Genomic DNA, 15,580 nt, shown 5'->3' with positions numbered 1-15,580 from the left:
GTCCGTATTATATCAGAAATACAAGGATTCTAAATGCACTTAAAGCTTAGCCAATACGAAACTTTTTTTCCAATTTATCTGGCAGATGTCATCACAAGCATCTTCAAAACTATAACTGCCACGCGGATAAGTACCACTTTCATCGTCGTGTGCAGCAGCGTCTTCTTATGGCATGCGTTGCATTTGGCCCATGCTTATATAAGCATGGTGTAGCATCTGATTTCTACTATGCTACACGTCAAAAATGAATGAATGAATGCTACACGTCAAAAATTTGACGTGACGGGAATGCTGTAGCATCTAATTTCGAGAGTATCAGTACTCTTATACCTGAGAACCTCTGTGAACGAGAGTAGAGGAGAATGTAATGTAACTGCGTAAACAACGTATCGCTGCTGTAATGCTCTGAATCAAACCCATTCTGAACCTCCAACAGAGATTACAAACGAACTTCATCTTTTATTTGCAAAAGCAATTAATCAACTTCGTGAACAAGATGTGAACAAGAACAATGCACAAGCTGCTCAAACTATCAACGAGCTTAAAACTAATAATGATCAACTTCAGAAACAAATTCAAGACTTAAAACAATTCTGCGAATCCATACAAAATGGAGGAGCTTTTTCTAAACAAAGAAAAATACATCATAAACGATCTACCGACTCTTCATGTAGTGAAAATGAAGACAGTAATTTAAAAATTAAAAATAAATTTCAACCCTTGCAATCAAACGATGATACCATGCAACTTGAAGAATCTGCGGATAATGTGGAACCAACTATCAGTCAGCAAGGTAAAAGTGCTTCTACATCTAAAATAAATAAAAAGAAATCATCAGAGAACAAACAATCAACAGAAGGACAATCTCGTAATAGCAATAAAGTCCCACCCATTATAGTGGATAACGTGACTAAAGCTGACGAGTTTCTTTCTAATTTAAGCAAATAAACTGGCAAAAAGATTATGGAAACACTTAAAGGTGAAAAATTACATATTGAGCTCCCTCATATTTATACTCAGCGCTACGTCCGAAAAATAATTGAATAAAACTAAACTAAAAGCTCACACTTTAAAACTACCAGATGACAAAGTGCTTAAAGTCGTTATCCGAGGTTTACCAACTACGATGAACACTAACTATATCATCCAAGAATTAAATAACCAAGGATTTAAAGTTAGCTATATAACTTTAATGCGTAATAGAAAAGAAAATAAACCAATGCCGCTCTTTTTAATTCACATTCAAAAAACGGACTCTTCCACGAAAATCTTTGAGTTAAAACACATCGGACATATGAATATTTCTGCTGAATACTTGAAACGGAAGCCCTGCCCACCCCAGTGCTACCGATGTCAGCAATTTTTTCATAGTTCGCTTCTGTGCACTAGAGACTGGGTTTGCGTACGTTTTGGAGATAAACATGAACCCAATAACTGTGCTGTTGACAGGAATAAACCTGCAACGTGTTATCACTGCAAAGGGCCAGATCCGGCAAATTTCTCTCAGTGCCCAGCAAGACCTCAACAAAATAGATCAAAATTTACTCCCAGCAAACCTCCTATCAGAAATCCATCGATTCTGCATAAAAAAGATTTCCCTCCTCTCAGTACATATCTAGAAAATAATCAGAATGCGCACATCGCTGAACCCCAAGAAGCAAATAATTCGCTCTCAGAAATTTTCAATCTTGGATCTTTAAAAACTATATGGACTGAAAGAAAAGACCGAAGGCCTAAAAGAAATGAAAAAAAAATCTGCTATTGACAAAATCAGCATCATAGTTAACACCATTGATAAAATCTGCAGTTACATTTAATATGCCTAAAAACGTCAATATGAGAAGCTTTAAAATTATTTCTTGGAATGGAAGTGGCTTAAATAACAAAAAGGATGAATTGGGTGATCTTGTTCTTGAATTAGAACCGGATGTTCTGTTAATACAAGAGTCTCACTTACAACCTGCAAACAAAGTACTATATGCAAATTATGCTACTTTCAGATCTGACTGAACTACAGGGCGAGGAGGTAGAATTATTACATTCGTTAAAAGGAGTATACAGCACAAACGTAAACAAAACCAATCTACTTCTTTTGAGAGTAATTCTATTGAAATTGAAATTGAATCTAACAAATTCATAATCTCCAATATTTACATTCCTCCAAATCATAGACCAATTATGGCTGAAATTGAACATCTTTTGGACTCTAATTATCCCTCTCTTGGTAGGTGGCGATTTTAATGCGAAACATCAATGTTAGAATCCTGGTACTGAAATTTTACTGAAGGTAAAAGTACTGAAATTTTCAATTTGATCCAGGATAAAAATTATGTTATACATGCTCCTGATAAACCAACACATTTTGGTTACCATAGCTCCTCCATCATTAACTTTTTTCTTTCAAATAACCTCAGTTACAATAGTCAAACTTCTGTTATTCCTGCTTTATCTTCTGATCATAATCATACCTTGAAATTAATATCAACTGCTTCCTTCCTGCATTAGGTCGCAGCATTGGAATTACCAACTGGAATAAATATTCTCAAATTCTGACAGGAACTATACCAGGAAATCTTTGCATTAGCAGTAAAGAAGCCTTAGACACGGAAAGTCAAAATTTTACCAATAGTGTTGAACAAGCTTTAAGTTCTGCTACCAATAAATTCATCAGTAATCATCCTTTTCTTCCTCTTCCGAATAACATCAGGCGAAATATTAAATATAAAAATCGCAACCGGAAATTATGGCAGTCTACTAGAGACCCAAGAATTAAAGCTCACTTAAACGCTCTTCAAAGGACCATTAAAAACATATCAGGGAATTTAAATCTCAACGATGGAGCAACTTCTTAAACACTCTTGCTACTGAAGACAATTCCCACTATTACATTGCTCGTAAATTCAAAAAGCCTTTCAAGCAGATTACTCCACTTCATGGTCGCAATGGACTTGTTTATTCTGATGAAGATAAAGCCAATACTTTCGCTGACATTCTAGAAGATACCTTTACTCCCAATGCTTCCTAATATGATAATGATCATATCACCAAAGTCAATAGCACAATATATTCTTTCCTGAATAGCCCTGGACCACCTAATTTCCCTTTTCCTGCTTCTCCGAGAATTGTTGCGGATTTTATTAGCTCTTTAAATAAAAACTAAAAAAGCTGCTGGATGTGATGGCATTTCTTCCAAAGAACTCAAGCATCTTCCAATTAATGCAATTACGTACTTAACTATAATAATTAACTCAGTTATCAAGCTCTCTTACTTCCCAAAAGTATGGAAACATGCAGTTGTTGTTGTCTTCCCTAAGCCTCATCAAAGTTCTACCTTTCCTCAAAATTATCGGCCTATCAGTTTACTTAGTCAAATTTCTAAAACTGCTGAAAAAATTATTCTGTTTTATATTAATCGAATCATGCCTCCTAGCTCTTATACTCCTGATGAACAATTTGGATTCAAACATCTGCGCAGCACCAATCATCAGCTTCTCCTCGTTATCAATTACATTACTGATGGATTCAATTGAAAATTTTCTACCGGCGCAATTTTCTTAGATATTGCCAAAGCCTTTGACAGAGTGTGGCACCAGGGACTTATATTCAAACTAATTCAGCTCAATTTTCCGAACCACTTTATTCGACTTATTGCCTCTTACCTCAGAAATCGCACTTTTGATGTCAAAGTTGGAAATACCCTCTCAACTACTAGAAATATCACTGCAGGTGTCCCTTAAGGCTCCGTTCTCTCTCCCTTTTTTACAATATTTATACTCAAGACATTCCAAAAGAATCTCCTGTTACTATCGTCTTATTTGGCGATGATACCGTTATCCTATCTCAAGCTTCAACCATCAATACTATACAAATTTTTGTACAAAACTAACTGGAGCTTCTTGAAAACTGGATGACGCTTTGGAGAATTGCCGTTAACACTGACAAAACCAAAGCCATTATTTTCAGAAAAGGACAAGCAAACTTCCTTCTGCCTAATCCCATCTTTGACGACGAAATTCAGTGGACGGATCAAGTGAAGTATCTTCGAGTCACACTTGACAAAAAACTCATTTTTCGGCAACATTTACACGAAACTGTCAGGAAATTCAATATCTCAATAGCTACTATGCGTCCTCTCCTCGGCAGACATAGCAATCTGACTATCAACAATAAGCTTATTCAATATAAGTTTAATCAATATAAGCTTAAGCAACAAGTCCATCCTTAGACCTACTTTACTTTAAGCCAGTCCGGTATGGGGACATGCCGCTAAAACCCACATAAAAAAAATCCAAATTATTCAAAATAAAACCCTTCGTGAAATTATTCATGCACCCTGTTTCATCCCAAATTCATATATTCACAGAGATCTTCAAATTGATAATATACAAAATTATATAAAAAAAACTTGCAGCAAATTTTTTCCTTTCTGTACTATTACATCGAAACAGCTGTATCAGCTCTTTGCGATGCTCACCTTTTCCTAGAGAAAAAAACGCACAAATATCCTTCGGATATTCTAACCTAACATTTTGTTACTTATTTGAAGTACCTACTACCTTACTGATCCAACTTTTTTTTCACATTGCTGGTCTATTTTCATTCATTTCATCTTTCTTTGCCGACTGATGGCGGCTAAGTGAAATATCCCATTTTACCATCTTTATTCTTCATATTTTTCTTTTGTTGTTCCAGACATTCTTTTATCTGATGCAGAGTAAAAGCGCGCTGTCACCTCTTTCCATTCGACACAAGTCTTATGATTTAGTTAGAAATAAATGTTTGTGCCGTGAACTAGTCTGTTTGGTTGCGTCATGCACTTCACTGACCCACACCGCAAGACACAGCATATTGGCTACGAAGGTGTGTGAGAAGAAAATCGTCCCCGACTCGGCGCACTCGGTTACATGCGTAAGTAGTAGCAAAACCGAAACTTGCATTAGAGTATTCCCCGAAAACTTCAAAAGGTAGGAAAGTTATTTGATTTTTATTTTGAAAGGATGGAGAAGTTAATTGAAGAATTTATAAAGCAGAATGAAGCTTTAATGGTCGCATTGCAAGAGAAATCGGAACATAAACAAGACAAAATTTCTGTTTCTTTTGATAAGTTCGATGGAATGGTAGAAAATTTTGATCTGTTCATAGAACGATTTGAGGCTTTTTTGGACATTCAAAATGTTCCAGAGGCAAAACGTGGGAAAGTTCTGATCTCAAGTTTGAATGCGAAATTGTATAATTTGTTGAAAAATTTACTCTCTCCGGATAATCTTTCAGATAAAAATTTTACCGAATTGATTTAGTTGTTCCAAATCTTAAAATAAGAGTGGAAGAACGCATCCGAAGGAATACTTATGATTTCAAAGACAGAAATTTTGAGATCGGAGAAAAGGTTGCCATTCGGGATTATAGATCGGCAAATTCCCGATGGAAAATTGGCAGAGTGACAAATAAGGATGGAGCGCTGCATTATACCATTGAAGTTCAAGGAACTTTACTGCGTCGGCACGTCGATCAGATCAGATCGGTAGGGAGCGAGGTTCCGTCTGCACCGGTAATCTATGAACCTCGTATGGCAACGTTAAAGTAAAATTCGCATTAATACATGAAACTTTGCATTGCATTGGTTTTATTTAGAATGATAAATGCAAGACAAAACTAGTCATGCGATGCTGCATCTTCTCTAATTCTGCCTCTGCATTCTATCCAAATACCAGGACCATGAACAAAATAATGTACTTCACGAGAGCAGGGAGAAACTTTAAGGCCCGTCCACACGAGGACGCTCGCGACGTAGTTGACGCAACTTTTTTGACGCCGGCGTAAATTCGCGTGACGCAGAAGACGTAAAACTGAGTACGCTCCTGTTCAGCCTTTTTCGCCCGTGACGCGCGCGTATAGCCAATAGCCGACCGAGTTCTTATCACGTGTCATAATCAGAAAACCTTGCTTACCCGTTTCATTATGGCGTCAGAACCACACAGAGATGAGGTTTTGCTTAGAAATATCATAACTGTATACAGCAATAAAATTATCAGCATTGTTCACGCCTTCTTCAGATTTCTCAAACCGTATATATTGGTATAAATTAAAAATTCTTATTAAAGGGGAAAACTGTATATTTATAAAGCAATGATCCGACCAGTATATCCATATGCTTCACCTATTTATAACACCGTAAGTAATAGGAACCTAAATAAATTACAGTTTCTACAAAATCAAAGTTTCTGCCTTACAAAATTCTCCTTAATTATTAAAAATATTGGCTACATCATGTGTAATAAAAAGCTCTATAAATATCCCAATATTAAATACACCAAAAACTAACTTCAGCAATATAACAACTTCTAAAATAAAGCAGTTGACTGTGAAAGAGTATTCAATAAAATACAATTACGAAATTTTGGAGGAAAGTTACAACTTGTGTCATACAGCAATCGTTTATTGAAATTTAATTAAATTACCTTTTCAGCGACTTCTAATTGTTACATTATTTTTCACAAACATTGCTGTCACAGATAGCTGATTGGTCAACGCGCTGCTTTGCAAATGGAAAGGTGGCGAGTTCGAACCTTACCCGTAGACAGTGTATAATTCAGTTAGCTTTTCTCATTTGGAAACGTGTTTCTTATATTTAATCATGAATCATTATATTATTATTTTACCTATTATTATTGTTTTCATTTTCATTTCTTATTTTCTTCATTATTATTATTGTTTTTAATTTAGTTTAAAAATGTGCATTGCAAATAGAAATCCTTATGTAATAATATATCTGCATCTCTTTATCATATATCATCTATAAATTCTCTCTTTATTTTTACTTTATTGCATATTTTATAATGCACATAATTTCTCATAAACCTGTACAAAGTTTGAACCTCATTCTAAATTAAAAAAAAAAAAAAAAAAAAAAAAAAAAAAAAAGGACCAAGGGAGGGGGAGTTAAAAATATGAAGTTTGTTTTATTATATGGTGGATGGTGTATATAAAGAGAATTCAGAATTTAATTCTCTTTATGTACTGTATTCCAAACAAATTTTATAAATCCTAATTTTCATACAATATAGAATCTGCAAGTCTGTCAAACTGGTCGATACTAATCCTGAAGTAATTAAAAAACAAGTAATATACCAAAAAATAAAAAGTCAATTCCTACTTAGGTCCACAAAGAAAAATTAAAAAAATACAAATAAATAAATAAATAAAAATACAAACAGAATTTTTTAAAATTAAATATTTTAATACGTGAAAAAGCTGTATTAACATCAAGTGTCTTTCACTACAAGTTTAAAAAATTGTATTTGAACTTGAAAGGGATGAATAAAAAGCATTTTATGTACTGAAAATGAACAAGATATAGGGAGAGTGTGAGCTAATAGTAGGAATTTAATAATTTTGGATATTCATTTCGCAAACGGGGCAGTTAAAAATTAAAAAAAAAAAATCTCTTTGAAGAGGTCGCTCTAAATAAATCTTTCGGACTAATTCCTGCCATTTTTTTGCGGTTTTGCCTCTGCTTAATAATTGCACTTAATAGTAAAGTTTCAGCTATAAAAAAAAAATCATCTGATTCGGACAACTTGCCGCAAAACACACAGAAGCACAGCGAAGTAATAAGATACCGCTCTGTTGACGCTATATTACAGCGTCGTGATTTTTGCGCAAAATAATTCTATTGATTAAACGCACTCTTCGCAAGAGTACTCGTTTGGACGCTTTTACGCTGGTAACGTAAAAGCGCGTACGTCAGCTACGTTTCGAGCGTACTCGTGTGGATGGGCCTTTACTCGTCTTTTTCCCTGCAGTGTGAGATGATTGGCCAGTTTTTTTTCTACCATTGCAATCAAGTTGGAAGAAATGAGTGTTCGTTGTTTAGTCCCGAATTTAGAGCAATTGTTTATCACGTTTCAAGCATTATTACTGTTCTGCTTCGAAAGTTTAATTTAGTTTAAAGTTGTTTATTTAAACCTGGCTTATTTTAATGATGCTTACTTTTGGTTCTGGGCTTCTTTCTAAATTCCGTTTGATAATATGTAAAACTTGCCAAAGTAAGTGAAACATCATTTTTAGGGATTTGAAAGTTAACTAAAAATGAAGCAGATTGTATTTAAAAGAACTTAACCAAGATTTTTGATTTTGATTTACCTCCAAAAAATAAAAATTATTCAAAAAATGATAAAAATTTAAGAGGCATGTGGAGTAAATATAAAGGTGCAGAGGGTATTTACACATTTTGAGAATGATTTTAGGACAATGCAAGAAGCAATTTTTTTAAATGTTCGATCTGATACCCCTTTTCCTCAACAGTAAGTCTGCATCGCCTTTTCCATGTTTTTCGTAAAATCTCTAGGCGTATTGATTTCCGTTGCTGTTCCACCACTTTCCAGAGTCTATCAGTCGTGGTGGGTTTGCACTTCAGACCAAAGGCACAATAGTTCATACCTGAAACTTCAGGAAACTTCACAGGAATATGTTGAAAATGTTTATATGCAACACCTATATCAATCTTCATTTTTTCAAGAAATGCAGTAATACGTTTTCAAAGTATGACTTGAAGTCTTGCTTTGATGAAGTTTCACTCTTTGAAAGTCATTGGGATAAAGAAATGGAATTTCTCCTGTAAGAATCGTACTAAAAACTTTTCCTTGGTAGTACTTTCAGTCTATATTACTTTTTGTCATTGTCTTCTTATATTTAATTTCCCATTGCAAAAGATTCCTGCGACAATCATAAACCCTTTACTGAAACTTTCCTTGCATTGACGGGGAGAGATCTGTATAATTTTTTTCTCTTCGTTTTTGATCATAAATAGACACTTTTCTATAGCAATTATTTAGCTAAACCCATGCTTTATCAAGCAAACACAATGTTTCTGTATTTATCTCCTGCTGAATAGTTTTCATATAGGATTTTACAAATCGTTTTGAGTTGAGCCTTATGCCTCGGCAAAAGCTAAAGAACCTTACGTATTTCAGATTTTTTTAAGCAGTAAATCTTGGTTTATTATTTTGTTTATTGTTGTTACAGATGTATTTAAAGACTTTGCAACTGATTTTTGCGTCGGCCGATTTTTCTCTTGTTAGCAACGATTCGATTTTAGAAACCTTAGAAACAGTACGTACTTTTTTGAGGTATTCCTTTGAAGTCTTCTTTGAATTTAGAAGTAATGACTGACGGTTTTTTTTCCTTTCTGACTAATAACGTCGCTTAGTTTGTACTTAGAAATTTTAATGCCATTAACTTCATAACCTTTTTTAGTAATGGAATAGAAATAGTTCTTTTCGGAAAGAGCAAAAACATATCCTTTAATTCACAGCTTGTTTACATGCGACATTTCAAAAGAATAAAAATAGCAGACGATATTTATTATTCCAAATAATAAGTTGTTATCAGAAACTTTTATTCCAAAACATTTGCTTTTTAAAAAATTCTTTACTGGAATTGTTTTGAAAGTGTGTAAACACCCTCTGTAAAAGCGCTAGGCATATTCCAATTATTGCCGTGATCAATTGTAAGTTATGCATCTAGTAAAATCTGTGTATTATTATATATTTATTCTACTTTAAGATATGAAAGTTTCTTTCAGATCAAGACTTTAATCGGTACGTCACAATGCTTTGAACGAAATCGTCAATTCTTGTCAGGGAGAACTGGAACTTCAAATGACTTAAATTCCTTTGGACATTTGAAGTGCAATACGAAACGAAGATATTCTTAACAGATGTATGAATGCCACATTTTATTTCGTAGTTAGTAAACTATATTGGTATTAGCAGAAACAGGATGAACAACCCAATTTTCAAATGAAGAGCAAAATGCTTGAGGAAACTTTTTGCAACTGAGGAAGCTGAAAATCCTTATAAAAATGAGAACTCAAAAATAAATTGTTATGGGCTAATTTCATTTGTTCAATTCGTGAAATATGCACCATACGAACTTGAAGGAAAGTTGGTTTATTTTACTACTGATAACACTGACAGTAATTTTGGCGGCGTGAAGAGAAAGGGGAATGAAAATGTCTTCAGAAACGTTCAAAGTGATTTGGATCCAGAATTGGTTGATCAGCCTATATTGTACACAATTCAGTACAAATAACATTGATCTACAGCCTTGGACATATTATTGATCTCTACACCTGGAGTAACTGTTATAAAATTTTATAAGCATTTTCGCATATATACTGTATAACGGAACTTAGAGTTCTGTGAATTTATAGGAACAGATTATAAAAAAGTGTATTATCTCATAGCAGCACTTTGTTACGTGCAATAGAAAGAATTCTTTCGATTTTTGATTGCCTAAAATCATATTTCTTATCCTGTGATAAATGCAGAAAATTATCATTCGATTTTTTTGAAAATCTAGAAAGTGAACTGTATTTTTATATGGTACACTAGACTTAATTGATAATGTAGTTCTGAAACTGAAAGCTAATTCTATCACAGCAACAGAAGCATTTCAGACATATTATCAGGAAAGGGAGGGAAAAAAAACGTATTTATACCAGTTTCTGGCAAAGAATTGTTATGCACTCTAAAAGGAAATAATAATGTTCCGGAACAAAACTTCTTCTCAAGCGTAGACAGTTTTTATAATTCTAGTATCCGATACTTGGAGTCGAGGAGAACGAATTTTGATAAAGTAAGTTTTAGTGGATAAATTTACGGAGAGAAACGGCCTAGTCTGATACAGAGGAGAGTGCAAAAGTTCATGAAAATTTTAAATGATTCAATAAGTATTGATAACATGTTTGATAAACATACATTGGTGAACCAGGTAATTCAACACCAAAGGGTAGGTTGTGGTTCACGTTATGGTTGAATTTGCAATGTTTTTACCTGGCACGTCTGCTTCAGTTGAGAGTGTTTTTTAATTAGGGGGAACATTTGATCTGCAGAAAAAGGTAGTCTTTGAGTATCTACTATTAAACATCTGCTAAAAGTGAAAACTAATTCAAATCTTTCTTGTTGTGAATTTATGATATAATTAAAACAAAATAAACAATTTCTGAAAAATATCACGTCTAATGAAAATGCAATTGAATAAACAAAGTTTTATGTTTATTCTTAAGACTTTCAAGTAATAAAAAAAATATGCCCTGGTTTGGACCCAAAACAGTATGGTACGTTTAGTTAAGAGTTCGTCTTTTACGAAGGAAGTACAGTATATGAAGTATTCCCTCAGAAGATCCTGTATTAGTTTTATTATATACAGAAGTGCCAGTATTACTAGTTTACACTATACAGGAATATATAGCTGATTTTTCATTTTTATTTGTTAATACAGCACAAAGCCCGAGATCCGGAATGATCTAAAATCCGGATCTTAAAGCCACCAACAAGAATTCTTTTAGGACATTTTTTATGCTTTACGCATGCGCATTTGATTTTTTCCGTAAGAAAACACGTGGAGAATCCACATTTTTAATTTCAATTGGCACTAAATAAAAAACCTCGTTATTGAAGAAACAATCGTTATAGCATAAATTTGTGTGATCAATAATTTGGCTGCGTATCTGCTTGGAACTCAGACGGAAACCATTGTACCTAGAAACACCGTTGATTTTACACCTACTCATATTTATATCACTGACGCCAAACGTGGTGAATCATTATTTATTATATTTTGCTTTTATCACCGCGTGTTTATCAACACATGGTAACTTTATTGGCTCTAACTCCAAATTAATCTTTATTTTGACAACTCTGTTTCATCAAATAACGTCAATCCAAGTTTTAAATCAAAATAATCTTTATTTTCGTTTTTATCAAAATGTAAACAACTCTTTAGAACAATATCATTAGTAATCTTTTGTTGCCATTCCAAGAACAACAAAAATTGAATAATCTTTTTGTTGCCATTCTCAAAACAACAAAAATTGAATAGCAATTTTGTTGCCATTCTCAAAACAACAAAAAACAAATAAAATGATATTAATCAGTATTTAAAGTTTCTGTATAAGTTCAAGCCACAACAGTACTCCCTTCCCAGTAACTAAGTTACGGTAGAGCATAATAATACCTTTAAAACACACTATTTACAAAAAAAAAAAAAAAAAACAAAAAAAAAAAAATCAAAAACAAAAAAAAATATTATTGATACATATAAATGCTAATCCCGACATCGCACAGGGGGTGTTATTGTCCGCCCTTCACGCGACTGTTTTGTAGGAAACTTGTTAATTTTAGGAGGTAAGTCTGTTGGAGGTTTGACAGGTTATCTCATTGACGTTGTTGGTTGCTTCGTAGTAATGTCTGGTGTTTGCAAGAAATATGCAGGCTTTAATCTATCAATAGACACTGTAACATCTTTGTGATTAATTTTTACTGTAAAATATTTTTCTTTTCTGTCAACCACTTGAAAAGGACCATCATAAGGGGGTTTTAATTGCTTTTTAACTCTGTCTTTGCGAATAAACACATGCGATGTTGTTTTCAAGTCTTTAGGGACGAATATTTTTTGGACATATTTATCGGATACTGTTCTTGGTCCAAATTTTTCATAGATTATTTTAGCTGCTTGACAAAAGTATCAGGTGGTGTAGGAGTTGTGCTATCGTGGAAAAATTCTCCAGGTAACCTTATATTTTGTCCATAAACCATTTGAGCAATGGTATATGCAGTCTTCTTGCATAGCTGTGCGTAAGCCAAGAAGAACAGCTGGAAGTGTTTCAGTCCAGGCCAGGCTATTGTGTGCCATAAGCGCGGTCTTGAGAGATCTATGGAGACGCTCTACATTCCCATTTCTTTGGGGGGGGGTGGTAAGCCGTTGTATGTAGTAATTTTATTCCACACATTTTTGATAGGTTGTTGAACAACTCTGAACTAAACTGAGGTTCACGATCTGTGACTAGGCGACAGGGCGTCCCAACTCTTGAAATCCAATTAGAATAAAATGCTTTAGCAACTGTGTCTGCTGAAATGTTGTTAAGTGGAATCACTTCCATCCAGTTAGAGTACCGGTCAATGCAAGTGAGACAGTAAATATTCCCATTTGATGGTGGTAGGGGTCCAATAAGATCAATATGCACGTCACAAAGTCTTTCTGAAGGCAGTTGAAAATCACCGAAACTTGATTTTGTGTGTCGGTTAATTTGACTTCTTTGGCAAGCCATGCGAGATTGCACATCTTTACGGATACTTGGCCAAAGCTGCACATCTTTACGGATACTTGGCCAAATAAATTTAGACGATAAGAGTTTTACAGATGACTTAATACCAGGATGGGCTGTGTTATGCATTTGATAAAATATTTTCTTGCGATAACTGTCTGGAATATATGGTCTCATATTATTCGCTGAAGTTTCACACCACAAAGACTTCCCAGAAGGTAGCGGATACTGCTTGAAGTTCAGGAAAAATGATGATGTCTTCAAATTTTGCAATTCTTTATCCATAATTTGTTCACCTGCAATTTTTTCATAGTCGATCAAAGAAATTTCTTCAATTCTCGAAGCATCTGCAACGATTCTAAGTATCTGCAACGATGTTGTCTCGGCCTTCTACGTGCTGTATATCAGTTGAAAACTGAGAGATGTATTGTAAATGTCTAAGTTGACGAGGTGATGCTTTTTCTGGCTTTTGTTTAAATGCAAAGATTATGGATTTATGGTCTGTGAATATTGTAAATGTTCTTTCTTCCAGTAAAAATTTAAAGTGCTTGATGGAGAGGTAAATTCCAAGTAACTCTCTATCGTAAGTACTGTAATGCTTTTGTGCGTCATTTAGCTTTTTGGAATAAAATGCAACAGGTTTCCATCCGTTATCTTCAATTGTTGAAGTACCGCTCCAATCGCCGAGTCTGAAGCGTCTGTATATAATGACAGAGGTAGTTCATGATTCGGGAATGATAAGAGTGTTGTATTGACTAAATCATCTTTGCATCGCTGAAATTGTTCCTTAGCTTCATCGGTCCACTGAATTTTCCGTTTATCTTTTTCTCGGGCTCCTTTAAGGTAGTCGTGTAGGAGAGATTGGTTTTTTGATGCATTTTTTTAAATATCGCCGATAAAAATTAATAAGGCCTAAGAATGTCCTGAGTTCGTGAATGGTTGTTGGAAGCTTGTAATTAACAATAGTTTGGACTTTCTCAGGTAAAGGTCGGGATCCTTGAGGAGTAATTAAATAACCCAAGAATTCTATTTCTTGTGTGCCAAAGAAGGATTTGGAAACATTAATGCCTAGTCCATAGGCATTTAATCTCTCAAACACAAGCTTCAAATGGATTTTGTGTTGTTCTTCACTAGCAGATGCTATCAGAATGTCATCTAAATACGGAAAAGCGAAATTTAGACCAGAAAGAACTGTATTTATAAATCTTTGAAACGTTGGTGGTGCATTCTTCAAACCAAAACTCATAACATTAAATTCATATAATCCAAAAGGAGTAATAATAGCAGTTTTACATCTGTCTTCTTCGGCAATGGGCACTTGGTAGTAGGCTTTAAACAAATCTATTTTGGAATAAATATTCGTACCTTTTGAAATATGATGGAAGTCCTCTATCCTAGGAATAGGATATCTATCAGGAACTGTTCTATCGTTTAGCTGTCTATAATCTCCACATGAGCGAAGAGTACCATATTTTTTTAGCACCACATGCAGAGAACTTGCCCATTGAGAACTCGAAGGTCTTATTATGTTATTGTCTAACATGAATTGGAACTCTTGCTTAACTATTGCAAGCTTTCGAGGATCCAACTGTCTTGCTTTAGAATGCCCAGGTTGACCATGTGTTATGATATGATGTTGAACATTATGTTTTAAAACTGATAAGAATAAATTTGGTTTGCATAAGTCTGGGTATTGTTTTAGAAGAGTATTAAATTTTGTTGAATGGGTTACTGTAACAATATCACTATTTTCACTGATGGAAGCAACTTCACCAGTTACCTTTAGTTGAGTTACTCCATCAATCAGTTTCTTGCCATGTAAATCAATTATTAATTTAAATTTGTTAAGGAAATCAGCTCCCAAAATTCCTTTATTAATTTTAGGTACTATAAATGGAAATTGGAATTCACGCCTAAGTCCTAAATCAAGTGTTAACATTTTTATAACGTATGTTTCGATTTCGGTACCATTCGCTGCATACAACTTGAAATCCGTGGATTGTTTGATGGATTGTGCTGATGCAGGTAAAATGCTAACATATGCACCGCTATCTAATAAGAAACGCACTTCCGATTTTTTTATCTCTAATAAATAGGCGAAATTGGCGACATTCTTTAACATTATCGGCAGTAGAGCTTGCCGCCTCTTCTACTGCGCATTGTCGTTTCCCTGATTGGATGATCTATCAGTTGACCAACTGCACGGCTGAGTACATTTATCCTGATAACATTTGTTACCGAAACGGAAATCATAAAAACAATATTTTCCTTTAGGATTAAATCTTTTCCTAGAAGTACTGCGAGATCGTCCGCGGGACGGAGAGTTGTTTCTAAATCGTGGTCTCGATATAGTATGATGAACAGTCATTTCGGCAATTCGCTGTTCAAGGGATTGAATTTTCATTAACAGTTCTGTATTCGAGCAATTACTAGCTGTTGATACACCACAAATCTCTTTAGAAGGCGTCATAG

Source organism: Stegodyphus dumicola, chromosome X1, assembly GCF_044657685.1.
Source record: "Stegodyphus dumicola isolate Sdum_Otavi_A_Nest chromosome X1, ASM4465768v1".
NCBI lineage: Eukaryota > Metazoa > Arthropoda > Arachnida > Araneae > Eresidae > Stegodyphus > Stegodyphus dumicola.
The sequence above is the reverse complement of the archived record's forward strand: the minus strand, read 5'-3'. Positions refer to the sequence as shown.